Source organism: Microtus pennsylvanicus, chromosome 10 (genome assembly GCF_037038515.1).
Source record: "Microtus pennsylvanicus isolate mMicPen1 chromosome 10, mMicPen1.hap1, whole genome shotgun sequence".
In the NCBI taxonomy this organism is placed as follows: Eukaryota; Metazoa; Chordata; class Mammalia; order Rodentia; family Cricetidae; genus Microtus; species Microtus pennsylvanicus.
This window is the reverse complement of record NC_134588.1, coordinates 95,507,642-95,530,112: the sequence shown is the minus strand read 5'-3', so window position 1 is coordinate 95,530,112 and position 22,471 is coordinate 95,507,642.

Genomic DNA, 22,471 nt, shown 5'->3' with positions numbered 1-22,471 from the left:
AATTCATAGATGGATCTCTTCCTTCTTGGGAAGTCACTTGGTATACTCACATGTTGGAGATAGCCAAGGCTCCCATGTACAAGGGTGCTAACCCCAATCATAAACTTCCAGCTCTCAGGACCTAACTATTTCCAGAGGCCTCCCTTCTCTCCCTTCTTCCCTCCACATTACCCCATGATAATTACCTTTGGGTGGAGTAAGAATTTAACATAAGCATTTGGGACAGTGTCAGCATGTTGCATGTCAAGAAGGCAGAGGATGCTGAGCCTTGAGGAACTAGGGGAAAAAATCAGCAGAAAAAGAGATAGCATTTACACATGGCCATGAAGGTTGAACCAGGCTTGGATGCAGTTTAGTGATCTGGCTCCTTGAGGAAACCCAGCTTGCTCTCGTTGTCTATGAGAATGAGGCTGTACAGAATCACAGTTTAGGGGCACAGATTCGGGAATCAGATGGTGCCATTCCAATCTATTTCCAGTATTCCAGCGCTGTGTGACCACCACGAGCAAGATACTTCTCCCAGCTGAAGTGCCCCACCTGTGTGTAGATCACCCCTGACCCAGCGCTCCCCACAATGTCTGTTGCCGTTTGGGTCAGGATAGGAGATTGCCCTGACTTTAGACGAGGTGGGGACCTCTCGTCTCCATGACTCCTCTTTCCTTGCCAAGTACTTGGCCTGGACTAGAACAGTATTGGGATCCCCCTCTTTCCTCAATCTTCTTTTCCAGTCTCTCCTCCAGAGCTTACTCTGTTCACATGGAAACCCAGACCTCTCTGCTGGGTGACTGCAGCCTTCATGACAGTGTTTCTAGCTACAGTACTGTGGACAGAGACTCTGGGCTTTCCCTTTCTGTCAAGTGTGGCAGTGGTGAGACAAAATGATGGTCAGGGACGCTACAGACTCGCTGGCCTTTTAAGTCAGGCCTTCTTTCTACTCAGAGGTAAGGAAGGGGAGGAAAGAGGTGGATTTGTATAAAAGGAACGAGTGTGTCAGTCTCCCGTGTATAAAACGGACACAATGGACGCACATGTCTCACTGAGGCCTGTGAGAATCCAGGGAGAAATACCAGGCAGGCACAGATCAATCCTTCAATAGCTATCGCTCAACTAGTGTTATGGCTTCTCTTCAGGCCTAATCATGGAGAGCTGAGATGGCTGAGTGGCAAAACTCTTCTTGATTCTCTCTTGTAAATTCTCTCAGGGCACTTTACAGTTGCTTTACTTAAGCGATACGACATCTAGCCCTGATGTAAGGATTGCATTCACCAAGCTCCTTTGTTTGCTCATCCACCTATAGCATTTTAGATGTAGAAACACCTGGCTCTGGTGAAAACTACCCAGAGGAATCTTTTAAAGGAGCACCGGGGGCTCCTGCAGAATCAAAACAGTAGCAGCCCGAAGACTGAGAGCTTTTATGCTCCAGAGACTTGAGCAGACGTGGCTTTGTGCATCTTTCCCCAAAAGAATTCCATGAATGACCTGAACTCTAACTGTCTGTGTTCCAGTTTCCTTCTCTGTTAAATAGGGGTAATCGTGATAAAGGCACACAGCACATGGAATGGATGTGAAGATGTGTACAAGTTAATGTTTATACTTGCTCACAATAGTCCCTGGCACACAGTATGCCCTGTGGTGACTGTATCAGCATCATTGTCCTCATCATCATTATCAGGGACTATGTTGGGCTAAGAATCTCCTAGATGCATCAGTTGTAGAAAGTAATGAAATGTGGTGGTTAATATTTCAACTTGATAGAATATGGAAGACTAGTCTCTGGGTATGCCTGTGGGACTTTATCTTGGTTGTGTTAATTAGGATGAGAAGACTCGCCCACTGCGGGTGGTACCATTCCCTGGCTGGGATCCTGGATGGTAAAAATGGGGGAAGGGATCTTGAGCGGCAGCATCCATTGGTGTCTCTGGCTGTGTACATGATGTGCACAGCTGCTTCGGCTCCCTGCGGCCTTGACTTCCCAGTCCTGATGGACTGCACCAGGAACTGTGAGCTGCAACAAGTGCCTTCTTCCTGCTGTTGCTTTTGTCAGGGTGTTTCACCAGTAGCAACAGGACAAGAAACTAAGACAGAACTATTTCCCGGGCACGGCTGTGACCTGTGGGGAGCTATACCCTTGTTTTATAAAGGAGGCAGCCCCAAAGGAGGTGGTTACTGCAGTCTCTGCCCCCACTTCTCAGAGGAGACAAGGAAGGATTCACTCTGCCAGGTTATCTGCTGTGCTCAAGGTCACATTGCAGCTCAGCGAAATGGAGAACCTACAACGAAATGTAAATTTGGTGTCTTTTAATGCCTGGGCCCAGAACCATCTGCTAACCTCCTCAGTGTCCTTCTGAGCCATTTAAAATAGGTATGTGCAAACCAAACCATGATGTGGCAGCTTTCTTTCACTGGAAGGAACTATAAATGATAAATGATAGCTACAAGACAATGAGATGCTAAAATGCCTACTTCACAGGAAGCTGAAGAGAGAAAACCTGAAGTTCACTTTCCCACTTTCAATTAGGTTACACAGCCCATTAAGCCAAGTAATAGGAGCTTTTTGGAGTTTTTGGACAGTGTACAGTAGCCATATATTATTGTTATGCAAACAAAAACCGGGCATTCAAGGTTAAAGGCCCAGAGCCCAGCTGAAAACTAACCTCATCTTCAACACTAGCCGTGTAGGAGAGGATGGAGAAAACTTTTCGACATTTGTCTTGGCTGTATTTTTATCACATAATTATCTCGCATGTGCTATTTGTAATGGAGCTATCTAATTGATTTCTTAAAAGAAACATTGTCAGTAGTCAGGTTGTCTTGGCTTTGGAAGATGTGCTAATGATGGGCCATTTTAATTATGAAAATAATTATCTTGGTGTAACTTTGTTCCTTTATTTTAATGATGTGAATGCAGCCCATTCAACCTGATGATGTGGAGTTGAATAGATTTCAGGAGGTTGTGTGCAAAATCCTGCAACCTCTACAGGTCCACTGATTCTTTCCTAATTCTCTGCATGGCCAAGGAGTGTTCACAGATTGCGTACAGATTTTCCCTTCTCTGAACCTACCTTTTATCGTAGGCAGGGCATTCCTCAGAGATAGGGAGGGCCTTCCGTGTCTTGCTCACTATTTTTACCCCAGTGCCTGATAGAGGTTTTATGCTTAGCCAGTTTCTCTGGGTGAATTAGATTCCAAGAAGCTTGGCTTCTCTGGCCTGTAAAATCACCAGCACATGAGTAAGGAGCTGCTTGGGCCAGGAATGGTTTTCAATGAGGCAGGATGGAAAAGAAGCCCTTTACTCTGGAGTCTGATTGGAGTCTCTCACTAGTAAAGAATCAAGTGTCTAGGACAATTACCAACTGTTTATGACCTTTCACCCTTTCCTAGGTGAAAACCTGAGCTTTCCTAGGAACTTCACTGGAAACGTAGTCACAAGGAAAGTATGTGTTCTAACTCCCTTGTGCAATTCTAGTTTCTCTTGTTTTTATACTATTACATTATAATTATATGCAAGGCATCTCCCTCTAATCTCATTTACGAGGGGGATTCTTAACAAATTCTTGAGGTATGTGCTGTCTAGTTTCATGTCAACTTGACACAAGCTAGAGACATTTGGGAAGAAGGAGATTCAATTGAAAAAAAATGTGCCTATCAGATTGGCCTATGGATCATTTTCTTGACTGATGAATGAAGTAAGAAGTCCGAGCTCACTGATGGTGGCTCCACCCCTGAGCTGGTGATCCTTAGTGCTGCAAAAAAAATGTAGACTAGGCATGCTATGAGGAGCAACTGAATAAGGACCATCCTTCATGGCCTCTGCATCCATTCTTGTCTCCAGGTTTCTGCTCTGACTGCTCTGAATGGTGGAATATAAGCAGTAAGCTGAGATAAACCCTTTCTTCTCTATAAGAAAAAGAAGCCTGACCCAAAAGGAGGACATGGCAAGAAATAACCAAATGATCAAACTCAGGTTAAAATCAATGACATAGAAACAAAAACAAACAACAAAAATAATACAAAAAGATCAGTAAAACAAAGAATTTGTTCTTTGAGAAAATCAATAAGGTTGACAAATCCTTAGCCAAATTAACTAAAAGACAGAGAGAAAGAGGATCCAAATTAACAAACTTAGAAATGAAGGGGGGAGGGATAGCAACAAACACTAAGAAAATCCAAAGAACAAAAAGGACGTACTCTGAAAACCATACTCCACTAAATTGAAAAGTCTAAGAGAAATGGATAATTTTCTTGATACATAACATTTGTCAAAGTTAAATCAAGATCAGATAAACAATTTAAACAGACCAATAACCTCTAGTGAAATAGAAGCAGTCATTAAAAATCTCCCAAACAACAACAACAACAACAACAACAACAACAACAACAACACCTAGGGCCAGACGGTTTTAGAGCATAATTTTACTAGACTTTCAGAGATGACTTAGTGCCAATGCTCCTCAAATTATTCCACAAAATAGAAAGAGAAGAAGCACTGCCCAATGTGTTTTACAAGGACAGATTTGCCTTGACTTCCAAACCACACGAAGACAAAATGAAGAAAGAGAATCACAAACCAATTTCTCTTATGGAAATAAATGCGAAAAATTCTCAATAAAATACTTGCAAACTGACTCCAAGCGCACATAGAAAAGATCACCCACCATGATCAAGTAGGCTTCATCTCAGAAAGGCAGAGATGGTTCAATATACATAAAATGATAAATGTAATCCACCATATAAACAAACTGAAAAACAAAAGCCACATGATCATCTCATTAGATGCAGAGAAAGCCATTGACAAAATCTAACACCCCTTCATGATACAGTCCTGGAGAGATTGGGGATACAAAGTATATACCTCACCACAATAAAGAAAGTTTATAGCAAGCCCATAACCAACATTGACTTAAATGGAGAGAAACTCAAAGCAATTTCAGTAAAATCAGGAACAAGACAGGGTGGCCCACACTTTCTATATCTATTCAATAGAGTACATGAAGTCTTAACCAGACCAATAAAAACAACCGAAGGTGAACAAAGGGATACAAAGTACTTATATTTTCAAATGATATGATAGCATATATAAGCAACTCTGAGAATTCTACCTGGAAAATGCTAAGTTGGTAAAAAAATCTTTTAGTATAGTAACTGGACCCAAAATTATATCACAAAATCCATAGTTCTCCCATATACAAATGACAAGTAAAGTGAGAAAGAAACCAGAGGAAACAATGCTGTTTACAACAGCCTCAAATAATAGGAAATATCTTGCAGTAACTCTAATCAAGCAAGTGAAAGACTTAAATGATAAAAACTTTAAGACATTGAAGAAAGAAATTGACGATTTAAGAAGATGGAAAGATCTCCCATGCATCTATGGGATTAATATAGTAAAAATGCTATCCTACTAAAAACAGTTAACAGATTCAATATACTCTCTATCAAAATTTCAACACAATTTTTCACAGAAACTGAATGGACAATTTTTAGCCTCATACAGAAGCGCGCGCGCGCGCGCACACACACACACACACACACACACACACACACACACACACACATCCCAGGGTAGCTAAAACAGTACAGAATAATAAAAAAACTGCTGGTGGTATCACTATCCTTGATTTCAAGTTGTACTATAAAACTAGGATTATAAAAACAATATGGTATTGGCACAAAAACAGATACATTCATTAATGGGATGGAACTGAAGACCCAGGCATGAATCCACATACCTAGGGTCACCTGATTTTTGATAAAGAAGCCAGAAACACTTACTGTAAAAAAGACAGCATCTTCAACAATAGGTGCTGGTCAAGCTGGATGGCTGCATGTAGAAGAATCCAAACAGATCCTACTTATCATCCTGCATGAAACTCAACCCCAAATGGATCAGAGACCTCAACACAAAACCAGATACACTGTGTGCCTGACAGAAGAGATCAGCCTTGAACTCACTGGCATAGGAAAAGACTTGCTGAATAGAACACCATTAGCACAGGAACCAAGATCAACAATTAGTGAATGGGACCTCATAACACTGAAAAATCTCCACACAGCTAAGGACACTGTCATTTAGACAAAGTGGCAGCCTACAAAATGGGACAATATTTTTTTATCAACTGCACATTTGATAGAGGGTTAATATCCAAAATATACAAAGAACTCAAAAAATTAGGTATTGAACATAAATAAACCAATTAAAAGTGGGGTACAGATTTAAACAGAATTCTCAAAAAATAAAGAGGAAACTCAAATGGCCCCCAAACTCTTAAAGAAATGTTCACTATCTTAGTCATCAAGGAAATGCACATTAAAACTACTTTGAGGTTTTGTCTTATACCTGTCAGAATGGCTAAGATCAATAAAACAGGTGACAGCTCCTGCTGGCAAAGATGTGGGGGTAAGGGGGACCACTCAGGCATTGCTGGTGGGAATGTAAACTTGTGCAGACACTATGGAAATCAGACAGATGGTAATCAGTCTACCTCAAGATCCAGCTAGACTATGCTCAGTCATCATCATCTCCATTCATAACACCCAGACACTGGAAATAACATAGATGTCCCTCAACAGAAGAGTGGATAAAGAAGATGTGGTACATTTACACACTCGAGTGTAACTCAGTCATTCAAAAATGAAATTATGAAATTTACTGGTCAATTGATGGAACTAGGGAAAAAAACATCCCGAGTGAGGTAAGCCAGCCCCAGAAAGAAAAAAAAAACATAGTCTGTATTCACTTGTATGTGGTTATTTGCTGTTAAGCAAATGATAATCAAGCTACACAGAGCTACAGAGGCCAAACTTAGAAAGACAGATATATCTCCCTAGGAAAGGTAATAGAATACATAGTTGTGATGGAGTTGGGAAGTGGGGAGACTGGAATAGGAAGGTCAAGTGGAGAGAGATAGGAAAGAAAGGGACAGGGGAGGAAAATATGAGGAGAAACAGCTAAAACTAAGGGCCATTTGAGAGGTAGTATGGAAACCTAGTATAGTAGACATTGCCATCCATAAATGCAATCCAAATGCAATCGTTAAATAATGGGGGAGACAGAGTCTCAACTGGACATCTTTTGTTACCAAGTAAGGCTTTCAGTGCTGGGATTGGGTTACATCTAATTCCAAAGGAATTTGATATAGGAAGTTACTCTGCATGCTACCAAAAGAGAAGCATAAGAACCAGCCCAGCTACAAGCCCTTTGAGCTACAGTGGTGTAATGCCCGCAAGAGATGCCTAGCTATGGTCACACAAAGCCTGTGGGAGTAACCAACAGATATCTGATTTGATTTAAAGCCTATCCTACAAGATGAAAGCCATATCCAGCACTGCTTGAGTGGTCAAGAACCTGAGACTAGACAGCAGAGGGACCCGGGTAAAAGCAAACACTATTGTTCTACTAAAAGCGTGTGGCAATAAATGACTCCTAGTGACATTCTGCTATGTGTATAGATCAGTGTCTTACTGGGATATCAACTACAAAGTTTCCTCCTGTAACAGACAGGAACAAGTACAGAGACCTGCTCCAGATATTATGTGGAGAGTGAAAGACATTGGAACACTCAGCCACCAAAGGGATATCTCCATTAAATGCCTCCCCTCAGGGCTCAGGGAACCCACAGCAGAATAGACAGAAAGAGTAGAAGAACCAGAGGGGATGGAGGACGCCAAAGAAATAGGGCCTTCTGAATCAACATTGACATACGCATGAACTCACAGAGATCGTGGCAGCAAGCACAGGGCCTGCATGTGTGTGCAGTGGGGTCCTAGAGCTGAAAGAAGTGGACACAGGTCCCCCACCCCTAACCCAGAAGCCATCTCTAATTGATAGCCACACACAAATGAAAATTCAATGTTTTTCAAGGGAGTCTTACTGGGAACACAAACTACTCGTAAGGGTAAGCCATGTGCCCTGGGCAGTAGATGGCCAACAGGAATGTGCAGTGTCATCTTTGGAGCTTCCTTGATTTGCAAAGTCACCTTGGGGCTTTTCCTTTTTGTCTTTTAATTGTATATTATTATTTTTAATTTTTGTTTTTATATAGTATATATATGCTTTTGTGTATATTTCTTCTACAGGTCCTTCCCCTATGCATTAGGCTTCCAGTTTAGTGTTTATACGGGACTCCTGAATGTGTGAACAAGGGGTCTGGGTTTCTCATGCCTTCTCTTGTGCTGTTTTGCTGTTTATTTTTGTTTGTTTGTTTTTCCCTGTTCTGATGTATTAGTCTTTGCTTTATAATATTTTATTTTATTCTATCATTTTTATTTTATTTCTAGCCCTTAGAAGCCTGTTTGTTTTGTAATGAGAGAAAGAAAGGGGATAGATTTAGATGGGAAGTGTGGTGGTGAGGATCCGGAGGGAATAGAGGGAGGGAAAACCATAATCAGATGTAGAATGTGAGGGGGGAAAATTTATTTTCGACAAAAGGGGAAAAACAAACGAAGTAAACCCTTTTCTCCTCAAGTTGCTCTTGGTCATGGTGTTTCAATACAGTAATCGTAGCCCTGAACCAAAGCATGACTTGAATGCCATTAAAACGGTATAGAAGACACATGCTAAGATGATTAATTGCTAAGCTTCTTGAAGAGCCTTAGTCACATTTGGGTTAGCCTTTTTGGGATGATTGGAGAAGCCTACACTCAAGCTCTTAAGTATGCTTTTTTCTCTTCTCGGGTGTCTTTTTAAAGAAAGTTTATTATATTCATGTGTGTGAGTGTGTGTATGTGTGTGAGTGTGTTTGAGCACGTGTATGTGTGTGTAAGCGTGTGAGCATGTGTGTATATGTGTGTGTATGTGTGTGAGTGTGTATGAGTGTGTGTATGTGTTAGTGTGTGTATATGTGTAGAAACAGGGGCTGGGATCCAGGGTCCATGCCTCTGAGCCTGTACTTGGTATCAAGCAGACCCGCCTACCTCACGCTGGTCTCTGATTCTGCTCTATGGCAGCAGGGGTTACAGACGCACCACTTTGTCCTAGCCCCCACACCAGAAGATACTGCTGTGAAAATTTGGGAGAATTATTATCTTCAGTCATTTCAGTCCTCATAGGGATGCTTCACCATGAAATGTGGAAAATTTAATAACAAATTATGAAGTATTTGTCACTGATATGATATCTCTTTTTCTCACCAAACATCTCAAGCCAACATTTCCTAAGCCCAGAGAAATAGTGGTCATTATTATTTCATGTTTTGTCTTCATAAGAAGTCATTACGCTCACATTGTGTTTATAACTCCACAATGATCAATAAATAAGCAACTACACAGTTCTCTAATCATTTTGTCTATCGAATCAAGTTCAGAACTCATGATGAATGTCCCCAAACCTGATGCAATCACATTGTTTAATATAAAATCTTTACCTCCTCCATCTTCAGCCCCAGCTTACTGAAGTTTTGTTTTTCTCCTTCATTACAGAACACATTTCTGATTTTCTTTATCTCCTAATGCTGTTTCCTTTCCTGGTTTCTCTAGATCTGGATTATATCCACGAGCACTGCAGAAGGAGTTAGCTGTGTGTTTAATAGAGAGGCTCATACTTGTTTGTTAGAGTCAGTTGTCAAAATTCTGCACACTGGCTATTCATTAAACACAGCTGTTTTTGAAAATTTAAATTGTTTATGCTGTGAACTAAATAGCATTTTTAAAAAGTAATAAATATTACTCTCTTTGCTCTACTTTATTATTGTCTGTGCTCTTGGGGTCACTGGTCTGTTGTAATTCTCATGGACTCATTTGCTCTCTCTGTCTCTCCTTGCCTTTGTGTGCAATGATGTCATACTGATGGTTCGAAATCGGTCTTGAGGGATATATTCTGGGTACAAACAGGGATTTTACTGCGGAATACAGTCAGTCATTGAAGAACTTCAGGCTATTACTAAGTTTTGACTTTGCCCTTAGTCTTTCCTTCCATCCTTCCTTATTGTGGAACCAACAAAAAGACTGAGCAGTGAAGGAGATTCCCATTTTTGGCCATAATAGGGGAAGTGGAAGACACTCTCAAATCAACTTCTTCACATGATAAGGACTTGGAGAGCACAGGATGATTCAGGATGGAAGAAAGGAGCAAGTGGGATAGACTAGTCAAGAGGATGGGTACTCCGTCTTATCTGGGACTGGACAGAGATTTTTTTTTTTTGAGAATTCAGTTGCTGCTTCTTATTGTTCCATTTATGGCTCTTTCTAGTCATGCCACAGCAATTGTCAACGTTGCGGTACTTGCGGGAGGGGTCATTTGTCACGAAGATGGGACTACACTGAAGTTACCGGGTGTCTGAGGATTGCTCTGGCAGTTCATTTTGCTCGAACAAGGGCCATTTTCGTGTCTTGTAATGATCCTGTTACCTTGGGAGAAACTCCTCATCCTTCTGAACTTGCACGTCTCTTGCTGGAAGGTGTGTCTGTTGTGAAATCATTGACCTGCTTTGACTAAAGCAAGCCTAGTTGTGAATAAAGGGCCCAATCAGAACTGTAATCCAGGAAGACAGAGATTCAACCGATTTTAAAAAGATGTATTGAGGTTTTACAAAGTGGTGGCAGCCATATTTACAGCTCTAAACCATAAAGGGGACCGGTACCCCAGAAACTGTGGCTGCTGCTGACACCGCAAGCTAAGCTGTCTTGTAAGAAAGGAGTTGGGTGCAGTCTCAGACTCTGGGTATTTTGTAGGAGGGTTCCTTTGTGCCAAGAAAGGCTAGTGATGCTCCAAAGGTCAGCTTACATCTGGCGGTTAGCATGCCTTTTCAACAGTCCCACTGCGGGCAAGTCTAAGGTCCGATTAATGCTGACCTCCAGATCCATTTGAAGGTCCTCCAGCAATGTTATTCCAGCTTGATTTTTTTTCTGTAATATAATCAAAGGGGCCATCTTATGGAATGTGGTTAAAAACAATGGCTCTTACAACAAAGAGCGCTGCCCTTCTCTAATCTTCCTATGCAGCAGGAGGAGATACATCTGTCCGCAGGCGGCAGCTGCTGCCTTTGTCGGTTGTGAAAGAGGATGCCCTGCTTTATGCTGATGTTTTCCTGTTGAAGAATATGCCTTGATGGGGCCTTAGGGATCTTAATGGACAGAAAAGCACCCCCCACACCAGACTTCAGTATTTTAACTAATTATAAAACTGGACCGATTCCATCTACACAGTAAATGAACAAGATTTTTGAGATTCATTATCTATTCAGGAAGAAGAGTAGACAACAAAGCAGAAGCAAGTGGAGAACTGCAGAGTTCTAGGTGGTGCCTACAAGTGGACAGGGGACCTGGACAGCTATCTTTAGCAGCGAAGCTGTCAAGGGCTAACAAGAAATCTGTTCATGGAGACAGTTTCCTCGGTAAGGGTGGGGTGGGATGGGTAAGAACACATTGTTCCTGGCTTTGGCCTCATTTGCTTATCTTTGCCACATGGAATCAAAGTGTGGGATGCTGTCGTAGTGTGGTGAGTTATGCATCAAAATGAGCCAATTAGGAGAGTTATAGAAAATCTAGTGAAAGTGAAGGGCTAAGGCCTGAAGATACATACTCCGTACCTCACCCCTTGGGAATTCACAGACCAGGAAGTGAGCCAGCACTGATTAAAATTGATTACCACCAAACCTGATGACCCAAGTCCAATAACCAGTACCGTTGCACGATTAATAAAAACTCAGGGTCAGAAATTGGGGTTCAACCTGAAGATCTGAAAAGCAAAACAGCCAGCCACTGTCTCTTACCTCGACCTCAGTCTGAAATGGTGATCCTGCCTCCCGGAATCTCAGAAGGAGACTGTCTCTGAGAGCTGTTTTTCCCCATCTTATATTCCTCTCTAGGGCTGGGATTAAAGGTGTGCACCACTGCCACAGTTTCTATGGCAACTAGTATGACTACTAGGATTAAAGGTGTGTGTCATTGTGGCTACTGGGATTAAAGGTTGTGTTATCATAACTGGGTCTGTAGGGCTGACCAGTGGGACTGTTTTACTCCCAGATCTCCAGGCAGTCTTTATTTGTTAAAATACAGTTGAAATGCCACTACACAGGACTTTCATGGTAGGAAGAGAGCATGAACTCCCATAAATCCATGCCATATGTGTGTGTGTATGCATCTTAGCACTGGGTTTCCTAAAGCTATGAAATGGGAACAATCCGCTTTCTTTAACCATTAATAGTAAAGCCAGAAAGCTGAAAGGCAGGCAGGCATCAGAACACTGTGCTGTGGGTGGCAGACAGGATCATCCAAGTTCCACACAGATATTTAATTGCCTCATATATTTTGCTCCATGCATCATTCTCAAACTAGTCTTCCTGTCCAACTATATGATCTCTCTTGTCCCTCTTCCTCTTCTACTCACCCCCTTCCAAACTCCCTTTCTTGAGCTGGCTGAACTCCTTTCCTGTCCCTCAAAAATAATGCATGAAAACTGGGTGCTAGTAGCCCTCTCTCATAAACACACTTACCAGGTTGTTCATTTTTATCACGTACCATTTCTCTCTGGTGTTTCCAGTAAACAACTGCAGGTGCCCCTTGACTTGTGATGGGGAGCTACATTCTGATGAACTTGGCACAAGCTGGAAATAGTATAGGCCGTACAAGTTCACCTAATATACTTGACCTGCCAAACATCTTATCAACACGCTCTTAGAGACTCATTGTTCATCCCCACGCTCTCATGACTGACTGGGTGGCTGGCTGGTTGTCGCTGCCCAGCACAGAGTACCCACTCAAATCACTCTGAGACTACTCTAGCAGGTACAGGGACCATTACAGCCACACTCACTGCCAGGAGCATGACACCTGCCCCACTCACTCCCCACAGCTCAAGTGTAGCTGAACCAGCCTTGGGAAACAGTTCTTCAGGCAAGAAAAGCTTCAGTGAATTTCAGATGACCCTGCAGCAACTCAGCAGCTCAGCGAGTCCTGATTGGTGAAATGTGAAACTGGTCCTTAATCAGAGCCTATGATTGGTGCAAATGCAATCCTTTCTTTACATTTCCACAGCCATGTCATACACTGGTCCTTCCAGGCTGTAGAATCAGACTGCTTGGCCCTGTTGTACGTCCCCTGGTGTGGCAACATTGTGCCCAATGAAAGTCTTCTTCTAGATGGTCTTCTGATGTTTATCACGGATAGAACAGGCTGCAGAAGGCAAAGATGCTGAAGACAGTAGGGAGTGGAGGCATCATGATGGGGGAGAGTGGGAGTGTAGAGAAGATGAAAGGTTGAGGAGCCTCTAGTTCTCAGGGCTTAGAGCTGTCCGTCTCTGGTTATTGGCCTGCAGATTAATAAATCAAAGCTATCTTCTGAAGCCGCTTAACTTGAGTGTCATTGGCTCCATACCTGGGGTTCTGTGGTGTAGGTCTGTCTATGGTTCTGAAGCTAGAGGGTGAGACTCCCGAGGGAGGCCTTTTACCTAACTTCCTGCTCAAAGCTGTGACAAGTCACAGACACCTCCATTCAAATGCATTTGTGATCCTCGTCTGTAATCAAGTTGAATATAAAGTGCCCTGGGGAGGCTGGCCAGGGCCGCAGGCTGTAGAAGTCAAACATCTCCCTCAGTCTGGTTTCACAGGGCCTAGGACAACCTGGGGACTTCTCTCTTGTTGCCAGATTCTTCTTGATACAAGTGAGTGTGGGCTGAACCACTCTCTCAGGATGCATGAAGAAGCTGAAGCACTTGAGAGTGAGGGTACCAGTGGGGCTGTGGTTCAGGCTGGTAGAGCCTTTCCCCTTTAAGAGAGCTATGTTCATATCCGTCTTTTCCAACTGAACTGCACTGGGTTGCGTTGCTAACTTATTAAGCCTGCTTACTTGCAGGTGAAATCGCAGGGACTATAAATTCAGTTTTTAAAAGTTGCCAAGCCAGAGTGTGATTCACGTTCTGATTCTTACCATTACTTCTGCATGTGGGAGAAGACACATTCAACAGTGTTCTTCAAAGGTTGACTCATTCATCTTGGCTTCCCACTGAGCTAGATTTTTTTCTTTAATTGAAATTTGCCATGTTATAGGCTCCTCTTCCTAGCTTTTTCATATAGAGTCTCTCCTTGGCCTGGAACTTTATAAAGAGGCAAGCCTGGTAGACCAGCAAGCCCAGAGATCAACCTGCATCTGCCTTCCTTGTATTGGGATTACAAATACATGCCACCATGCATGGCTTTTTAAATAGAGGTTCTGGGGGCTTAAACTCAGGTCTTTTGATTATAATGAAGGATCTACACTGACTAGGCTGTCACCAGCTCCCAAATCCATCTGAATTCCTTATTTAAATATTTACTTTCCTGGCTAGAAAAAAATTATATATAAATTTCTTCATGCAATATTACATATATATATATATATAATCAAGATACGGATCTAGGGAAAATTACTGAGGTAAACATAAGGCCTATGGGAGTCAGGACTGGCCTGGCCCTAAGAACCATAGATGTCCCTTATGCTCTTGTAAAGCACAAATGACATTACACATAAGAATGGGTCTTGTGGTCTAAAAGCAATGCTCAAGATTTAAGGGGAAGGAGTATGAGATACGTAAATACAAAAGTTCTGGAAGATATGGACAGAGCCTGTCTCATCAGACAGCAAAAGATCACCAGGTCGTAAAACTACATCTTTCCTGGCATCCCAGGAAGAGTAGCTACTCACCCCATTCCAATGAAGAGGTGAGCTGTGTGTTTAACTTTCCTGGCTTCTCTAGTGCTTATCTTTGTGTACAAGGCCTCTTTGCCCTTGACATAATATGTGACATGAGAAGTCTCTCTCTCTCTTTTCTCTGTGCATGTATCTGTGTGTCTATATGTATATATCTGTGTTGGTATGTTTGTGTCTCTCTGTGTATCTGTCTGTGTATATGTGTGTACACTGTTGTAGAACATTATTTTAAGAGGTGTTACGTTTGTTTATGCTGTGGAACATCTGTTTAATGATGCAAAGATGGATGTGTTCCACTCTTTTATGTTGCATTTGTTTAACTCTGTGAAGCTGTGTTACTTTGCCTGTCTTCTAAAACACCTGATGGTCTAATAAAGAGCTGAACATCCAATAGCGAGGCAGAAGAAGAGATAAGTGGGGCTGGCAGACAGACAGAGTAAATGGGAGGAGAAATCTGGGAAGAGAGATGAAGGAGCAAGAAAAGAAGGGGCCAGCCGCCCAGTCACCCAGCCAGCACTGGAGTCAGAGTGAAAGTAAGATACACAGAAGTTAGAAAAGGAAAAAGTCCAGAGGCAAAAAGTAGACGGGATAACTTAAGTTAAGAAAAGCTGGCTAGAAACAAGCCAAGCTGAGGTTGGACGTTCATAACTAAGAATAAACCTCAGTGCATTTGTGTGGGAGCTGGGGGGTGGTCTCCGAAAAGAGTAAAGAGTAAAAAACCACCAACAACAAGTGTGTGTGTGTGTGTGTGTGTGTGGATAATGGTCTTTTTGTATCTTCCAGTTTCTATGTGAAAAACAAATCACCCTAGGCTGAGCTTCTTCGCAGAGACATATTTCCATCGAGATGCAAGTCAGGACTGTTTTATGATTATATGTTTTAGGATAATATGATACATTATATACATTGTTTTCTGTATGGTCTGTCATGGCAGCTCCAAAAGAATTAATGGGTAAAGATCTAAAAGGAGACATGGTAAGTAATGCCAGATGTGGTATTTCATGCTCACACTCAATGACTAGAGATGTGTAGTTTGTGGTTGTAATTTGTAGATGCATAAAACACTTCACTCTTCAATGCCACCTTGCTCATGTGATTCCATTTGATCCTATCTTAGGTTCAGTGTTATTCCCATTCTGTAGACTATAAAACATCTACCTAGGTGTTAAATGGCTTGGGCAAGCTTTGTGGAGGAGACAGGAATAAAGTCTGGTTGCCTGGCTTGAGTGTTCTTCTTCACCCCTGGTCTCCTAGGTTCCCCCTTTGCCCATGTTCAGTTTGGTCTCCATCTGGAAGTCAGAGTGATGTAAGTCAGACCAAAAGCCCCCTGTGCTCTACCAGACTTCTATTGGTTCCCTATTGTACTGTCAATCAAAGCTGAGTCCTTGCCAGGCGGTGGTGGTGCACGCCTTTAATCCCAGCACTCAGGAGGCAGAGGCAGGCGGATCTCTGTGAGTTCGAGGCCAGCCTGGTCTACAAGAGCTAGTTCCAGGACAGGAACCAAAAACAAACAAACAAACAAACAAACAAAAAAACAACAAAAAAACTACGGAGAAACCCTGTCTCGAAAAAAAAAAAAAGCTGAGTCCTTATAGTAGCCTATAGGTTCCTGGATGCTCTCATCTCTGGCTGTTTCTACCTCTTCACTTTCTGCTTTTCTTCTTGTTTATTGTTCTCCAGCTTTTTTGGATTTTCATTTCTGTTTTAAATTTTAGTTTTTATTATTTTATGTATTTATTTTTTGTTTTTATTGAGCTATACTTTTTTCCCACTCCCCTCCCTTCCTCCTCTCTCTGCTTCCTACCCTCTCCCATGACCCCCACACTGCCAATTTCTTCAGGAGATCTTGTCTTTTACACCTCCCTATGTAGATCCATGTATGTCTTTCTTAGGGTTCTCTTTGGTGTCTAGGTTCTCTGAGGTTGAGAACTGTAAGCTTATTTTCATTTCTTAATGTAGCAAACCCTTTCATGCCTTGGGGCCTTTTATGTACTATTCCCTTTTCCTAGGATGCTTTCCATTCATGGGTGACAAGCTCGTTCTCATCACTTGTTTTCATCTCAAATTAGAAAGCTGTTCCTTGATTTCCCTAAGAGAGCAGTACCCCTAGTCCCTGTAGCCACCCACTGCAGTTTAAAGCATGGATCCAAGTACACACTTCAGTAAGCTGATGTATTGCTATTGGCCTAATATTTTGTCACAGTGAACCCACAACCCACAGGAAGGCTAGGGGCAGGTAGTCCTTCTGCTGTGTACAGCTTGTTATTTCCCTGCAGTGCTCCAGAGAGATTGTGGGTTTTATGTATATTATCAGGCGAGCATGCTTAGCATTTGCAGCTTGCAGCACCCCGTTATTTTTCCCTCTTTTTTTTATGACTTTCAAATTCATCCATTTGTTTATTTATTTCCTCTCCCTTCCCTGCAGCAGCCAACTTTATTTTGCTCACCCTTCTGTCTCCTGCACTAGCTAAAAGAGCACATGGCACTCAGAAGGCAGTCAGGGGGTACGCTGGTTAAGACAATGAGGCCTCTCTTGTCAAGAACACAGTAGTTGGAAGAGGACCTGGGCAAGGATTCCTGAGAAAACTGAGGCACCAGGCAGAAGAGACAAGCTCACAGGTGTTGATAGGATACTTTACACTTTATTTTAGGGCTTTTAGATGCTGCTACAGCCCAGAAATAAAGGAATTGCAATAAAGTACCATCATTTTTGCAAAAATCAAAGTCATAGAAAAATCAATAGATTTAAGTGTCAGGAGGTCTGTGGAAGTTGCAGCCAAACTCAGTAATTGTAAATTCATACTATTTATTTAATATTTAGCACCAAAACCAAACAAAAGAAATTTATTGAGATAATAGCTTCCATCCATTTGGGAATTTAGTCTAACAAAGCCACAGGCAGATGCATGTCCCCCCCCCCCCCCCATGAGTGCCTACTTCCCATAAATTTCCATTCTTGGTCAATTTTTAGCTGAATGAAAGTCAAACCTTCTAGCAGCCATAATCCCAGCAATACAGCTCTCAGCCTGACAGCAAGCCAAGGTTCATTCTTCTCTAGGAAAAATCACGCAGGTTCCAAAAGCATCAATGCCAATAACAAAGCTCTACCCTGGTGATTAAGGTTAGTTGTTAATCGGACTGGCTCTGGAATCAACTCAGAGGCAAGCTGCTGGGCACACCTGCGAGGAATCTTTTTGATTACCTTAATTGAAATAAGAAAATGCACCCTGAATATGGGCAGCATCATCTTGCAGGTTGGAAGGAGAAGCTTTTGGGTTTTGCTTGCTTATCTTTGAGTCTTGCTGGTGAGTCCATCTACCCTGCTCACCAGCAGCCCATCCACCCTACGACTGACGCCGCCATCCTCCACCATCATTGCTCTGCTCACAGCTATCCCAACACTTGGATGACGTTGGAACCCAGCTTCTTGGTCTGAGTATCAGTGGCTTTCTAGGAATTCCCCCAGGCCCATAGGGGCCAGGTTGGGATTGGGCCAGATTGACTGGGAATTTACCAGTTCTCAGTACCTCTAGGATGAAGACAGCCGAAGACTCTATCAAGTCAACCTCATAAATCTCCCTTTAAAGTATATTCATTCTACTGGTTCTGTGTGTCTAACACATATGCTAATAAGAACATATTATATTCCACCTGATGAATTTTTTCTTTGTCTTTGTTTTATCCTCATAAAATGCATGCAAACAAATACACACACACACACACACACACACACACACACCCTTGCTATGGGAATTTGCTTTCCCTACGTTTGAAATTTTTTCAGTGACTCATCCACCTACCTAGTCTTTAATTCACCCACTACACACTGAAACAGACGGCTCAGCCCCCTTTTAGATATCCCCTATCTTGCCAAATTGGCAAGAAGCATTCTTACAACGCTGTCAGAATTATGACTTCAGCTACAACTATTATCCTAGGAAGCTGGGTGGCCAAATGGCTTCTCAGATCATTGGTCCAATTGCCAGCCTCTCTGTGCTTTGATCCGGTGCCACTTGAGGGGAATGTAGTAAACCTCTGCATGGTATGGTCCTGTTCATTAGTATCGATTGCTCGGAAATGGCCTTCAGTTGTCTGGGGGGCAGCTCCAGCACATCAGGGACATTAGCAAGAAACGATCCTAAGCTCGGTCTTCAGGAGTTCTCTGCAACTGGCTTCCAAGTGAAACATGCAGTCATTCAGCCTTGGCTTTTAGATGAGGGAAACACGCAGCACAAGTTACTACTGCCTTTCCTCCACTGAGGAATGAGGAGTTTCAAATCACCTGAATTGACTGCTGGTTAAAGAGAAGTAGCTTTTCCCTATCTCAAAATCAAGGGAGAAGGAAAAGAAAAGGAGCAATTAGATGGTGTAGGGGGCTCACCTGAATGAGGATAACTTGAGTTGTGTTTTGTTTGGGTTGGAAGTCAAAGTCCAGGACTGGGAAGATGGCTCAGTGTTTAAAGTATTTACTGTACAAACATGAGGGCTTTGATTTGGATTCTCCAATACTCACACAAAAACTGGGCATGATGGTATGTGTCTATAACCCATAAACTCGCACAAAAACTGGGCGTGATGGTATGTGTCTGTAACCCATAAACTTGCATAAAGACTGGGTGTGATGTGATGGAGGAAGGGCATTGGTTAAGTAATAAAGAAACTGCTTGGCCTCATAGGTTAAAACATAGGTGGGTGGAGTAAACAGAACAGAATGCTGGGAGGAAGAGGAAGTGAGCTCAGACCCGACGCAGAGATGCCATGTTCCCCTCTCCCAGGCACACGCAATGAAGCTTTGACCCAGGATGGACGTAGGCTAGAATCTTCCTGGTAAGTGCACCTAGCGGAGCTACACAGATGATTAGAAATGGGCTAAATTAATATGTGAGAATTAGCCTAGAAGAGGCTAGATAGAAATGGGCCAAGCAGTGTTTAAAAGAATACAATTTGTGTGTTGTTATTTTGGGGCATAAGCTAGCCAGGCGGCTGGGGTGCTGGGGACGCAGCCCCGCCGCTCCTAATACAACAGTGATGGTGTGTGTCTGTATGTCTGTAACCCCACTGCCAGGGAGGCAGAGACTGGCAGATCCCTGAGCTTGCTGGCCAGCCAGTCTAGACAAGTCATAAAGCTTCCAGTTCAGTGAGACCTTGTCTCAAACATAGTGCAGAGGACAAAGAAAGATTCTTGATGTCAACCTATGACCTCTGCACACACACATGCGTGCACACACTCACATGTGAGAGGATGTATGTGTGTGTAATGCACACACACAACACAAGCCACAATCCCTCTAGGGTCTGTGCATGTACATGCATGCACATGTGATATTAGGGCATACCTATGAAGGTCACATGAGAACAACTTGTGTGAACTGGTTCTTTCTTTTTACCACATTGACAGTGGACCAAGGTCATCAGGCTTGATGGCCGGTGTCTTTATCTACTGAGCCATCCTGCTACCCCTGGAAGCCAGTTTTAGAGAGAGCACAGTTTGGCATGTTCTTAGTGACAACAGTTGGAAGTTATCCCTTTCCTTGGACCTCTTGGATATTTCTCATATTTAAAACACTCCCCAAAGACCTATATGTGAAAGGCATGGTCCCCATCTTGGCACTATTGGGAGATGATAGAACCTTTGAGGTAGGCCTTAATGGGAGGTTTTAGATTATTGGGATATGCCTGTGCTTCCTCTTTTTTTCTTTTAATTTCCTATCTACCATAAAGTGAGCACCTTGCTCCACCATGTACTTTCTGCGTCAATGGGCTGCCTCACTACAGCCTCAAAAGCGACGGGCCAGTTGACCATGTCTTGAAACTGCTGACACTGCAGCTGATAGAGACTTTCCTCCTGCTAAGTTGATGTCTCAGGCATCACAGCACAGGGCAGGACCGTTGATGAGCACACTCCTCTGTGGGCATCCTCTTAGCTGCATTCTTGCTGCTGTGACAAAAGACCTCAGAGGCAGCTTCAGAAAGGAAGGACTGAAGACTCAGGAGATGGCTCAGGAGGTGAGAACTGGATTAGAGTCCCTACTACCCATGTAAAATGCCATGTTGGCCTGGTAGCATACCTGTAATACTAGCACTTGGGAGGCAGAAGCAAGGAGTCAAAAGAACAAACTGGTTAATGAGACTTGCTGAGGTGAGCACTGGGGACAGCGAGAGACCCCGTCTTGGGAAATAAGCGATTGGGAGAGACATCTTGCTTCAACCCCTGACCTCCATATAACAGGCACCCCCCAACACACACATACGTACCTATACACATATGAACACATACTCATGAATGCACAAGGAAAGGTTTCTTTTAGCTCATGATTTGAGGAGATGAGGTTTATCATACTACAAGAGGCATGCAAACTAACCGGCTCCCTTTTGTCCTCACGTTCAGTCTCGTTTTATACCAGTCCACGGGGTGGTACCACCCACATTCAAGGTGGGTCTCTTCTTCATCTAAACTTTCTGGAAACTCTCTCAAAGATACGCCCAGAGGTGTGACCCATAGGGAATTCCAAATCCAGTCACACTGACAAAGAATACTAACCCTTGAGATACATTGAGAGAGCTAAGCTTTCTGTTTTCCACTTGACCCAGAATTTGCTTTTACCGTAGAAAGGAGATGCCATCTTCAAAAGTAGGCACACTATCACATCATCTCATTTATCTGGATTGCTTCCTTATGTTAGCCAATCACACGGACAAGGATGGCAGAAAGAAAAGGACAGGAAGGACGAAGGATCTTTCCTTCCCCTTTGAGTTGAAGGTTCACTGTGCACATGATCTCCAGGCAGAAGGAGGTGTTGAGTTGACTGCATGTGGCCACGTCTCTCTTCTGGGGAGGAAAAGTATTAATACATCAAAGACCTCTGCGGCAGGAATTGCCTGACTTCTGATGTGGCCTTTGTTAAATGCCCTTGTGTTTTAACCAAAACTGGCATTTCAGAAATGAACAGTTAGTAGTAAGAGGATAGGGAAGAGAAGATTTTGTTTTGCTTTGCCGCACGGCGTTTCTTGCAAAGATGAGCAGTAAAATCCATTTCTCTTGAGAACTTTTCTAAGAACAGTATGACTTTCAAGGAACAAGGACCATGCATTTTGTGAGCAGGAGAGGGAGGAGGGAAGGAGGAGACTGTAGAAATTAGAATAAAGCCTTCTCTTTTGACACTCTTGAACAGAATGCTTTTGTTTTTGGACAAGTAGCCTACATTTTCTTTCTGCACAAGGTCCTCACATGTTGCTGGCTCTGACCCCGGTCTCTGACAGCGCCTCCATTCTGTGCTCCCATCACAGTGCCAGTTAGCCCTCAGGGCACAGTCAAGGGCAGGATCCTGAAAAGGAAGGCAGAGGCACCAGCACCCCTCAGGCAAAATGATGTCACTGTGGCTTCTACAAGAAAAACCCCAGCAGCAGCTTTACCTCAGTCTCCATGGAAACGGGCAATGGATTAACAATGAAAAGTTGAAACATCTTTCTAGGGACCTGCTTCTAGTAGGGAATCTCCAAAACCTATTCACTAAAATATGTTAGCAGACGTTGCCTGCCACTCTCCTGGCAGACATAAGGGGGCATAGATTCATCATGCGTTTCAGAGAACAGATGCAGGACCCCGTGTGCAATGAGGCAGCTTTCTTCTCTTTGAGTCTTTCTATTCAGGAACTAAGATAAGAGAAAACCAGGTCCAACCCACTGCATTCCAGTCTCTGCCTGCACAAGGCTTTTGAAAAACACAGGGCATTGAGCTTTCTCTTACCTAGATTTCTATTAGAGTGTTTTCTTATTTGCTTTGATCTGAACACTAGGAACTTTTGGAAGGTTTATTGTTTGGTCTAAGCTGGACTTGGAAGACTTTTTT